This window comes from Pan paniscus, chromosome 17, assembly GCF_029289425.2.
Source record: "Pan paniscus chromosome 17, NHGRI_mPanPan1-v2.0_pri, whole genome shotgun sequence".
NCBI classification, from domain to species: domain Eukaryota; kingdom Metazoa; phylum Chordata; class Mammalia; order Primates; family Hominidae; genus Pan; species Pan paniscus.
Window position 1 is genome coordinate 28,998,078 of NC_073266.2, and position 13,245 is coordinate 29,011,322.

Below are 13,245 nucleotides of genomic sequence, written 5' to 3' on the forward strand. Positions count from 1 at the left end.
TGCTGTTCTATTTGTTTCATCACCTTTCTCTCCATTCTCTATCCATGTACCCATCCATCCATCAATTCATCTTATTTTATTTATTATTATTATTATTTTTGAGACAGAGTCTCACTCTTATCACCCAGGCTGGAGTGCAGTGGCACCATCTTGGCTCACTGCAATCTCTGCCTCCAGGGTTTAAGCGATTCTCCTGCCTCAGCCTCCTTAGTAGCTGGGATTAAGGTGCCTGCCACCACGCCCGGCTAATTTTTGTATTTTTTAGTAGAAACGGGGTTTCACCATGTTGGCCAGGATGGTCTCAAACTCCTGACCTCAGGTGATCTATCCTCCTCAGCCTCCCAATTTATCTTATTTTTAAATGCATTTCAAAGCAAGTTGCAAAACTGGCTCACACCTGTAATCCCAGCTACTCATAAGGCTGAGGTGGGAGAATCCCTTGAAGTCAGGAGTTATCAGCACCTGGGCAACATAGTGAGACTATCTCTACCAAAAAAAAAAAAAAAAAAAAAGACAAGGTGGCATGTGCCTGGAGTCCCAGGTACTCGAGAGGCTGAGGTGGGAGGATCACTTGAACCCAGGAGTTCAAAACTGCAGTGAACTATGGTCATGCCACTGCACTCCAGCCTGGGTGAAAAAGCAAGATCCCATCTCTAAAAATATAAAAAATAAAAGCAAGAAAGTTGCAGACCTGAGTACAGTATATCCCTAAACACTTCAGCTTGCAAATACTTATCTAGATCATTGCATTTTTATAGTGTTGTTTTTATTTCAAGGTAAAATTCACATATAGTGACATAGACAGATATTAACTGTACCATTCATTCTATGCGTCTTTAAAAATGCAAAACTGCACCGAACCCCTATCTAGAAAACATTTCATTACCCAAGAAGGTTCCTTTGTGCACCTTCCTAATCAGTCCCCAGCTTTGCCCATATGTAGAAATAACTACTGTCCTAATTTTCATACCATAGATTAGTTGTGCCTATTCTAGAACTTCACGTAAGTGCAATCACACAGCACTATTTTATGTAAGGCTTCTTTTGCTCAGCCTGTTTTTGAGATTCATTCATGTTGTGTGTTTCAGCAGTTCAAATCTGTTTTCATTTTATTTATTATTTAAAATTTTTTTAACTTAATTTTTTTTTTTTTTTTTTTTTTTTTTAGTATAAGATCTTGCTGTCATCCAGGCTGGAGGGCAGTGGCACAATCACAGCTCACTGCAGCCTCAATCTTCCGGGCTCAAGTGATCCTCCTGCTTCAGCATCCTGAGTAGCTGGGACTATAGTTGCATACCGCCATGCCCAACTAATTAAAATATTTTTTTGTTGCTGTTGAGACGGGGTCTCACTGTGTTACCCAGGCTTGTCTCAAACTCCTGACCTCAAGCGATCCTCCCTCCTCAGCCTCCCAAAGCACTGAGATTACAGGTGTGTGCCACTGTGTCTGGCCAGTTCATTCCTTTGTTTGTTTTTGAGACAGGGTTTCACTCTGCTGCCCAGGCTGGAGTGCCGTGGCATGATCACGGCTTACTGCAGCCTCGACCTCCCCAGGCTCAGGTGATCCTCCAACCTCAGCCTCCTGAGTGACTGGGACTACAGGCATGTGCCACCATGCCTGGCTAATTTTTGTTTATTTTTAGAAACAAGGTTTCACCATGTTGCCCAGGTTGGTCTCCATAGTTCATTCCTTTTTATGGCTGAGAGGTATTACATCATTTAAGTATAGCACAACTCATTTGATCTCTTCTCCAGTTGATGGACATTTGTGTTGTTTCCACTTTAGGGCTGTCAGAAGACAAAATTACAATAACTTAGTTTAAAGATTGAATTGGCTTTTATTTGCCATCATGGAATCAGGCAGCACCTCATTCTATAAAGTGGAAGGAGTGTTTCAATGAGCTGAGTGGAGGCACTGGCTTTATAGGCAGGAAAGGGCTAAAGAAGGCAGAAGCAAAGAAAAAAAGCAGATGGGTCTTTTCAGTTACTTTCCTTGTAGTACTAAACAGAGGTAAATTCCTTATTATACTGACTCAAGTTGACTGGAATCTCCTGATTTTTAGGAAAATTCGCCCATGTCAATGTTCAGTTTGATTATGTGGCAGTTAGTACAAGTGACTACATTCTGGTTTGATCTAGTCTTCTGGGGCCCAGTGCAGGAGACTAGTCCAAAACAACGGCCTCCCATAAACCTTGTTTAACAGGACAATTAGGAAAGAAGCTGCTACAAACATGCCAAGAACTATGCAGGGTCTGAATGTTATCCTATTTGCAAGATTACAAATTAGCCTGCTGCAATTTCATGGATGCTGGCAGATAACACAAGACTCCTGAGTGAGTGACAGTTTTCCTGCTCATAGCAATAGCAGTGGCCACAGTTATCGGAATTTGTGAGAGTTCCCTCTAAGCTCCAGTTTCCACAGGGTGACACGGAGAGAGCCAAGTGACATCTGCATACAGTTATGCAGGTGTTACAAGAGAGAAACCCTGAGCTTAAGGATTCCTAATCTTTTATAATTGCCCTGGAGGGCGACATTATTGTTATCTTCCAAGGCTGTTCTCTGTGCAAACATACAGATACCTCAGAAAAAGGCAGCCAGTAATTCTGCTCACAAGATGTGTAAAATACCAGAGACCTACGGAGAATTGTCTCCTGACAGAACATTCTTGTACAAATCTTTTTGTGAATATCTGTTTTTATTCCTCTTGGGTAAGAACCTAAGAGTAGTCCTAGCTACTCGGAATGCTGGGGTGAGAGGATTGCTTAAGCCAGGAATTCGAGCTTACAGTGAGCCTTGAGCTACGATCACACCACTGCACTCTAGCCTGGGCTACAAGTGAGAATCTGTCTCAGGCATAGATAATCCCTCATAGAGATGTTTATTGGACCTTTCCAGTGGTCATAGGTTTCACAAAAAGTCTGAGGCGTGACTAGCTACACGTTTTACCGAGCTTGTGGCAGTGGCTCACACCTGTTGTCTATTAATAGCAACCTGGGAGGCTGAGGTGGGAGGATCTACTTGAGCCCAGGAGATCAAGACTTCAGTGAGGCATGATCATGTCACTGCACTCCAGCCTGGGAGATAGAGCGAAACTCTATCTTAAAATATATATTCAAAAATATATTAAATATATATTAAATATATATTTAAAAATATATAAAATATATAATATATTATATAATGTATTGTTTTCACTTTAGAGCTCTCAGAAGACAAAATTACAATAACTTAGTTTAAAGATTGAATTGGCTTCTATTTGCCATATATAATATAGATACAAAATTTGTATATATATACAAATTTATATATACAATATATATTTGTATATATAAATATATAAATATATTTATATACAAGTATATAAATATATTTATACATATAGTATATACATATTTGTGTGTATATATATAAATTTGTGTATATATATACAAAATTTTTTCCTGGAGGGCTGTTGCAGGGTTCCACCATCTTGCAGCTGCCTGAGACATGGATTCTGTTTGTAAGTCCCTATTAAATGTTTCTTTCTGAGAAACTGGAATTGTCAGCCTCTTTCTTTGGCCTTTCAGCTCCCTCAATCTTTGGGAGCAGGTTTGCACAGCCCGGCTTACTGCAGAACATTTGGTGAACTAGCCAGGAACTGAGACCAAGAAATGGATAAAGGCACTGAAGCATCCTTGGGGAAGACCCCAGGGTGGTGCCACAACTGTGTGGAACGGTGTGGCTCACGTTTTAGATGCTTGTGGACCATGGTGTAAGTACAGGGATGCTCCCCAAATGCTGGCAGGCTTAGAATGACCTTTATCCGAGAGCCACCTACCCCACTGCGGCAAGGGAGGGCAGAAAGGGGCAAACAGCCCTGCAAGGGGGCGGCCACCTCCGTGAACAGAATGTGAACAGAACGGAAGCCCAGCTAGCAGCAGAAGCAAAAGTAAAAGAACTTGAAGAGGAGGCCAGGCATGGTGGCTCTCACCTGTAATCCCAGCACTCTAGGAGGCCAAGGAGTGAGGATTGCTTGAGCCCAGGAGTTTGGGGCTGCAGTGAGCTGTGATTATGCCACTGCACTCCAGCCTGGGCAACAGAGCAAGACCCTGTCTCTAAAACAAGAAATTTTAAAAATTAATCAATTAATGAACTCTGTGGTCAGAACTCAGCTTAATTAAAAGCTGGTATTATGGTTGTGTTGTGTGTGGGGGAAAAAAAGCTGATTTTTCTTATTTCTTATTTTTTTGAGACAGAGTCTTACTCTGTTGCCCAGGCTGGAGTAGAGTGTCACTATCGTGGTTCTCTGAAGCCCTGAACTCTGGGCTCAGGAAATCCTCCCACCTCAGCCTCCCATTGTATTTGGCACTACAGGCGCATACCACCACACCTGGCTAATTTTTAAAACTTTTTGTAAAGACGAAGTCTCACTATGTTGCTCAGGCTGGTCTCGAACTCCCAGGCTCAAGCAGTGGTACCTCTGCCTCAGCCTTCCAAAGTGTTGGGATTACAGGTGTGAGCCACCACACCACACCCAGCTTTCTTCTCTTTTTGCATCCTGTATCTGAGAATTTGTTTTCAGTTAACTGAGCATCCCCCCTTGCAAAAAATTTATATGTTTGGTCCCTCTGTGTGGTGCGTTTCTTGTTGGTATGATTTTTGCGTTTTGGAAAGCTTGAAATTGCCCCAGTTTGGCTCCTCTAAGACTTAGTTTTCAATTTCCTTCCACTCCTGCTCCTCCTTCATTTGCTATCTTCAAGACCATGTGAAGAATCTAGAGGAGACTTCTAGCAACACTGAGACCCCTTAAGAACATAGAAAAAGGTGTCACACACCCCCTTTTGGGGGTCTTCTGCCTTCCATATGGAGTCCCAAGAGTCAAGGGGAGGTTTCTTTTGGGTCTAGAGCTCTGTTCTCTTTTGTAGTGATGTTGGATATAAAATACTCCAGGAATAAATGCTTGGTGCTACAAAGTAAAACCAGCACTCAGGCAAAAGTTTAATCCTCTCAGCAAGGCAATTTACTTCTGCAGAAGGGTGTCACTCACGTCAATCGAGATCACAAGTACACACAGAACAAAGGACACTGGGGGATTTTTATCCTTAACGCAGTCCCTATCCCTGTGCCACTCCCACATGGGCTGGGGTCGGACCGCACAATCTGAGCTGACCCGATTGGCTACTTGTACATATTTTCCTAAATATAGCAGGGGAGGGGGACGTGAGGTACAGAGGTGGATCGTGTGAGACGTGCAGTTGTGGGGGAACAATGGGTACAGGTAACCAAGGGAACAGATGTGAGTTATTGATTAGAGCTGATGTGAAGGGGAAGGCTGTTTATGGTAAGTAGGGGCAAGGAAGAACAAGCAAGTTGAGTTTGAGAACAAAGGATAAGGAAGTTAACAGGCTAAACACTTTGAAGAGAAACTCAGAAAGATTTATTGTTTCTTACAAGTGAGTTCTCTGGTCTCTCTAGCTTTGGGAGTACCAGGGATGCCTTCGTGCTATGAGAGAACATGACCTTTGGGTGTGCAGTGGCTGAAAAGTCACCAGTGAGGGCTGTGGTTTTGGAGGTTTATAATGAGTGGTTATGACTGCAGGGAGCTACTCGTTTCTTTGCATGTTTAGATAAGAAAAGCATGCCTTGGGCAGCTAGAGGCTATGTATCTTAGTCCATTTTGCATTGCAATAAAATAATCACCTGAGGCTGGGTAATTTATACAGAAAATAGGTTTATTTGGCTTACAGTTTTGCAGGCTGTCCAAGAAGCATTATGCTGGCATCTGCTTCTGGTGAGGGCCCCAGAAAGCTTCCACTCATGGCAGAAAGTGAAGGGGAGCAGGAGAGAGAAAGGAAAAGAGAGGGAGGGAGGTGCCGGGCTCTTTCACAGTCAGTTCTCTCTGGAACTAAGAGTGAGAACTCACTTTTCAGAGAATGGCACCAAGCCATTCATGAGGGATCTGCCTCTGGATTTCAAACGCCTCCTACCAGGCCTCACCTCCAACCTGGGGGATCAAATTTCAACATGAGATTTCAAGGGGACAACTATCCATTCTGTAGTAGTATGGAAACACTTGCCACCAAGGGACAAGACTCCCATGGGGAGTGGGCTGATCACAGAGTGGGTTGCTTGGTGCTGGCTTGCCCACCAGCCTCAGGGGAACGTCCATGCAATGAGGTGCATTATGGAAGCATTGCACTGCCCAGTCCTGTGCTGTTTCCCTCTTTAGGGGAATGTGAAAAAAGACACAAAGTGAGCACATGCTGTTGGAAAAATGGCGCCGATACACTTCCTCCATGCAGGGTTTCCACAAACCTTCAATTTGCAAAAGATGGCAGTATCTGTGAAGCACAGATAAACAACAAAAGTTGAAGGTTTGTTCAAAGCGAAGTGAAGCAAAATAAAATGAGGCCTGCTCGTATAAGATTCATAAAAGAAAACCCAGAGAGCTCTGCTCCAGTCACTATTGCTACTAACAACCTACCCCAAAACACAGTGGTCTCATTAGCTCGCAGATCTGTTTGGGGCTGAGTTTTATTGGGGCAGCTCCTTTTGGATCCACGTGGTGTCAACGGAAACAGGTTGAAGGCTGAGACTGATTAAACTCTTCTCAACTCTCCTCATCATAGCAAAATTCCGTTTTCTCTACTCACTGTCTCTGACTTTCTCCTGCCATGTTCTCCTTTTAAAATTATTTTTAATGATTCATTTTGAAATAATTCCAAGCATAGAGAAAATTTGCCAGAAAGGTAAAAAGACTCCCATCTTCCCCAGTTATTAGTACAATTAATAATAACAGATTCCCCAGTTATTAGGGCAGCCACTATGGAGAACAGTATGGAACTTCCTCAGAAAACTACAAATAGAACTACCCATACCCACCGATCCCACTGCTACCCATTTACCCAAAGGAAAGGAAGTCAGTATATCAAAGAGACATCTGTGCACCTGTGTTTATTGCAGCAGTAGTCATAATAACCTGGATGTGGAATCAAACTAGGTGTTCAACAACAGATGAATGCATGAAGAATATGTAGTATATTTACACAATGGAATGCTATTCAGCCATAAAAGAGCGTGAAATCCTGTCATTCATGGCAACATGGATGGAACTGGAGGACATTATGTTAAGTGAAATAAGCCAGGAACAGAAGGTTAAACACCACATGTTCTCACTCATATGTGGGAGCTAGAAAAAGTTGATCTTGGTTGGGCACAGTGGCTCATGCCTGTAATACCAGCACTTTGGGACCCTGAGGCAAGAGGATCCTTTGAGTCCAGGAGTTCAAGACCAGCCTGGGTAACGTAGCAAGAATCCTGTCTCTATCAAAAAAAAGTTTTTTTATTTCACAGAAGTAAAAAATAGAACAGAGGATACTAGAGGCTGAGAATGGTATGGGGAAAGGGGGATAGGGAGAGATTTGTTGAAGTATACAAAATTACAGCGAGATAGGAGGAATGAGTTTTAGTGTTCCATACCATTGTAGTATAACTGTAGTTACAAATAATACATAGTTTCAAATAGCTAGAAGGAGGATATTGAAGGTTCCCAACACAAAAAAATGATAAATGTTTGAGGTGATGGATCTTCTAATTACCCTAATCTGAGCACTACATATTATATGTATCAACACATCACTATGTATCCCATAAATACGTACAATTATTATTCAATTGAAAAAATAAAGTTAACCTAAAAAAACCTTTTAAAACTTATGTTTACACTACACTGTAGTCTACTAAGTGTGTGATAACATCATGTCTAAAAAATGTACATACCTTAATTTTAAAATATTGCTAAAAAATGCTGACACAGATGAGAAGTGAGCATATGTTGTTGGAAAAATGGTGCTGATAGATTTGATTTATGCAGGGTTGCCACAAACCTCTAATTTGTAAAAAATGCAGTACCTGTGAAGGGTAATAAAGTAAAACACAATAAAATGAGGTATGCCTGTATAAGAGAGAAATTAAGTATAATGACACAAAAAACATTTTAATGGCTATTTTATAATTTCAGTTATTTTATATTTCATAAACCCATTATTATGAGCCCAAATTTGACTTTTAATATTTAACAACTGATATATGCCATGTTCTTTGGTTAAAATTAATTAGGCAAGAAAAACATAACAATGTGATGTTATCTAGCTGTGTTTGTTATGTTTTGATCCTTTAGAATAAGATATTTTAATTAGTCTGATTAGACTGATTAGTGTAGGCTGATTTGAATAGTCATGCTCTAGGAAGACTAAGAATGAAAAAAAGCTTAATTAAGAACAAATTAAGTAGTCATTACTTTGTTGATTCTTGTCTAATTATAATATATAATTGAATCTCTCACCTAAACTAGCATTTCTTTCCTTCTTTCTCTCTCTCTCTTTCTTTCTTCTTCTTCTTCTTTTTTTTTGGGGGGGGGGAGATATAGGGTCTCACTCTGCCACCCAGGCTGAAGTGCAATGGCTCAATCAACAGCTTACTTCAGCCTCAACCTCCTGAGCTCAAGCAATCCTCCTGCTTCAGCCTCCGAGTAGCTAAGGCTATAAGGCACATGCCACCATGTCTGGCTTAAACTAGCATTTCTAACTAAAGAATTTGTTCATTTGTAAACAACATTAGAAACAAAAAAGATATGCAAAAAATTGAAGAATCATTAGGAGTTAACATGTACTTTTGAAAGTTTGACATTGGAAATATTAAAATCATGAAATATTTAATAGGCTAATATTTAAAAATCTATACTTTAATAAATATCAGGTATACAGACAAATTTGCTTATCCAGAAGTTGATCTAGATACAAAAGATAGAAGATACAATGCCAATATAAAGTTCTTCTGTCATTTTATACTGCTTTCCTGTTTATTTTTTAAAAGTTGCTTAATATACATTTTCTCATTTGTCCCTTTAAAACCTGTATCTTGAAAACAGTAATTCATTTGTCGTTTTGAAATAGCAGGCTTCTCAGCTATTATATTTATCTTATTATTATTATTACTTTTTTTTTGAGACAGTCGCCCAGGCTGGAGTGCAGTGGTGCGGTCTCAGCTCACTGCAACCTCCGCCTCCCGGATTCAAACAATTCTCCTGCCTTAGCCTCCCAAGTAGCTGGGACTACAGGCACCTGCCACCACGCCTGGCTAATTTTTGTATTTTTAGTAGAGACGGGGTTTTGCCATGTTGGTCAGGCTGGTCTTGAACTCCTGACCTCAGGTGATCCACCTGCCTCGGCCTCTGAAAGTGCTGGGATTACAGGTGTGAGCCAGCACACCTGGCCATTTATCTTATTATTGAATGAAATTTACATCCTCATGAAATACTGTTTTAGTTATCTTAGCAATTTCTGGGACTTTTGATGCATTAATGAGTTTGTTACTTTACTAGCTACAGAATGTTGCGGCATGCAGTGGTAAAAAGTCAGGGGTAAGGTCCCTGATTGCGAAGCTACTAGTATACTAGATATAAGATAATCTTTTCTGTCAGAGAACCTTATCAATGGAAAAACGACTTGACCACCAAAACGTCTCTGCTACCAACATAGCAACCCTTAATGAAGGACAGCCTTGAGGCATAGTAGTTGGCTAGACAGTAAATATGAGCAATTAAGGATCCCCAGATTTACAAGCAAATAAACTGCAAAAAGGAAAATGCTAAGGTAGACAAATAGACAAACTGATTTTGTAGGAAAAACTGATAAGTCAGGGCTTTCTAACATATCAATTTGAAATTATTTTCAATTTAAAATGCCATATATGGCCAACCTGTCAATTCAATGAGAAAGCAAAATTAGGATATTTGTACACATCCAAGAACTTAGAAAGTATAGCTCCCACACATTCCTTTTTAGGAAGATTTTGAGGATATATATTTTAGTGAAATATGTGGACAGCCAAGAGAAAGGAAGATATGGGATACAACGAAGATTTAAACTGACCTAGAAGCCTATTAAGAAGAAGACATGCTTCTTTTTCAGATTAGATAAAAGAAAGGCACTTAGAGGCCAGGTGTGGAGGCTCACGCCTGTAATCCCAGCACTTTGGGAAGCTGAGGCCAACGGATCACTTGAGGTCGGGAGTTTTGAGACCAGCCTGACCAACATGGTGAGAACCCCTCCTCCCATCTTTACTAAAAATACAAAAATACTCAGGTGTGGTGGTGCATGCCTGTAGTCTCAGCTACTCGAGAGGCTGAGGCAGGAGAATTGCTTGAACCCGGGAGGCAAAGGCTGTAGTTAGCCGAGATCGTGCCACTGTACTCCATCCTGGGTACTAGAGTGAGACTCCATCTCCATCTCAAAAACAAAAACAAAACAAACAACAACAACAAAAAAGCAAAAGGCACTTAGAAATGCCAAGAAAAAACAGAAGGTTGTACAGGATAGTCTTGATTCAAACATGAAACATGCTAAAATGTAATTGTAACATTTTGAGCAAGTGATAGTGTTTTAGAAGAGAATAATTTTTGCCCATGATTCTAGAACTTCTTTCAGTTGACACTGGAGTTCTGACATTGACCATATAGAGGAGGAAACAGAATCTTAGCATATTTTTTAAAAGCTCTGTGATTAATAATACCTACATATTATAATAATGTGCATGCTACTTAATGGTTTTCAACTTTAAAAAGTCAACCAATAGACAATTCACGGAAGACTTAATACCGGAACCTAAGTTGAGAGGTGATAGTTGCAGAAGAATCTTATATCCTGGAGAGGCAAGGAATGTTGTATAAAGTTAATGGATCATGAAATAGAAGCTTAAGTGTTTTATTTCAAGTTTCAAAGGTTAAAAAAAAGAAAAAGACATAAGTAAAATAACAATAAAAATTGAGAGGAGAAAGGCAATAGTATGGGTTAAATCCTCATCTTTTAGAGCAGGGACTTGTTAGATGTTATCCATCTAATCTGAAAATAGTGGTATGGAAATATAATATTTAGAATCCCGAAGGTAATGATCAAGAGAACAAAGTATAGAAAAATGATTGCCTATGAGGGTCGGCCTAGAGTGGGAAGGACTTTTCATCACAAACCCTGCTATACTCTGATTTTTTTAGTTTTTATTTTTTTCATTGCTCGTCAGCTGACTTTAAGCTGTACTCTTTTTTTAAGTAATTTACATATATCGTGCTGATAAAAATTTGTTTAAATGAGAAAAAATTTAGATGGAAATCTATTTGCATGACGGCATCAAAAATAGACCAAAGCAGCTATTTCAAATGCTTGCAATTTTTGGTTTTAAAAAACCTGGTTGGCTTATTTTTGTAATTTTTCAGTTTTGTTTCTAAATGAGGAGCTAGAGAAGATCTCAAACTGCTATTGGTGCTCTTGGTTGTCATTTGTTCAGAAATCATACATTGTGAGTACAGATCTTCTTTTCTTTGTGAGTAAAAAGCCAAATTGAATTTTTTTTTTACTATATAGTATTTTCTCTTTTAACATCGATGTTTGAAGAACCAGAGATAGTTTGATATGCTATATAAGAATTGTGACCAGATAACTATATGGTATAGATCTAGTGGAAAACATCTTGACAGGAACTTGAAAAATTATCATTTTTGTGTTCCTTGTTAAATTGTTTGTGATTGAACAAAGCATTCCTTATGCTTCCCCACTTTTTAAAAATAGTGGTCAAATATACGTAACATAAAATTTGCCATTTTAGCCATTTTTAAGCATACAGATAGTGGCATTAAGTACATTCACATTGTTGTGCTACCATCACCACCAGACATTGCCAGAACTTTTTTATCTTCCCCAGCTGAAACTCTGCACCCATTAAATAACTTCCACTGCCCCTGCCTTACTCCCATGACCACACCTCTACTTTCTGTCTCTACAAATTTGACTACTGTAGGTATCCAATGTAAGTGGAATCATACAATATTGTTTTTTGTATCTGGCTTATTTCACCTAGCATAATTCATGTTTCATTTACGTTGTAACATGTCAGAATTTCATTCCTTTTAAAGACTATTTCATGATATGTACATACTACTTTTTATTTATCCATTCATCTATGAACGTTTGGGTTATTTCCACCTTTTGGCTATTGTGAATAATTCTGCTGTGAACATTGGTGCATAAATATCTGTTTGAGTTCCTGCCTTAAATTCTTTTGGATATATACCCAGAAGTGGAACTGCTGGATCATATGGTAATTCTATGTTTGACTTTCTTTTTTGAGACGGAATTTCACCCTTGTCACCCAGACTGGAGTGCAGTGGAGCGATCTTGGCTCATTGCAACCTCTGCCTCCCAGTTCAGGTGATTCTCCCGCCTCAGCCTTCTGAGTAGCTGGGACTACAGGCATGCACCACCATGCCCGGCTAATTTTGTATTTTTAGTAGAGATGTGGTTTTGCCTTGTTGGCCAGGCTGCTCTCAAACTCCTGACCTCAGGTGATCTGCCCGCCTCAGCCTCCCAAAGTCCTGGGATTACAGGTGTGAGCCACTGCGTCTCGACTGTTTGACTTTTTTGAGCAACCAACATCTTGTCTCCCATAGTGGCTGCACCACTTTACATTCCTACCAACAGTGCACAAGGGTTCCAACTCTCCACATCCTCACCAACACTTGTTATTTTCTGTATTTTTTAAAAAGAATAGTCATCCTAATGAGTGTGGAGCAGTATCTAATTTGGTTTCGCTGTGCATTTCCCTAATGATAAGTCCTGTGCTTATTGGCCATTTGTTGTTTTGTTTTGTTTTGTTTTTGAGAGTCTCACTCTGTTGCCCAGGCTAGAGTATAGTGGCATGATCTCGGCTCACTGCAACCTCCACCTCCTGGGTTCCAGCCATTCTCGTGCCTCAGCCTCCCGAGTAGCTGGGATTACAGGTGTCCACCACCACTCCCAGCTAATTTTTGTATTTCTAGCAGAGATGGGGTTTCATCATGTTGGCACCCCTGACCTCGAGTAATCCACCCACCTCAGCCTCCCAAAGTGCTGGAATTATAAGTGTGAGCCACCATGCCTGGCGTTTATTGGCCATTTGTATATCTTCTTTGGAGAAAGGTCTATTCAAGTCCTTTGACCATTTTTAAATTGGGTTGTTTGGGGCTTTTGTCTTTGTCATTGAGTTGTAGGAGTTCTTTATATATTCTAGATGTTCATTCTATAGCAGATACATGACTTGAAAATATATTTTCCTATTTGGTGGGTTGCCTTCTCACTCTGCTTCCCACTTTGAGCAGTAGGGTTTTGCTGTTGTTTTTTTGTTTATTTTGTTTGGGTGACAGGGTCTTACTCTGTCACCCAGCCTGGAGTGCAAT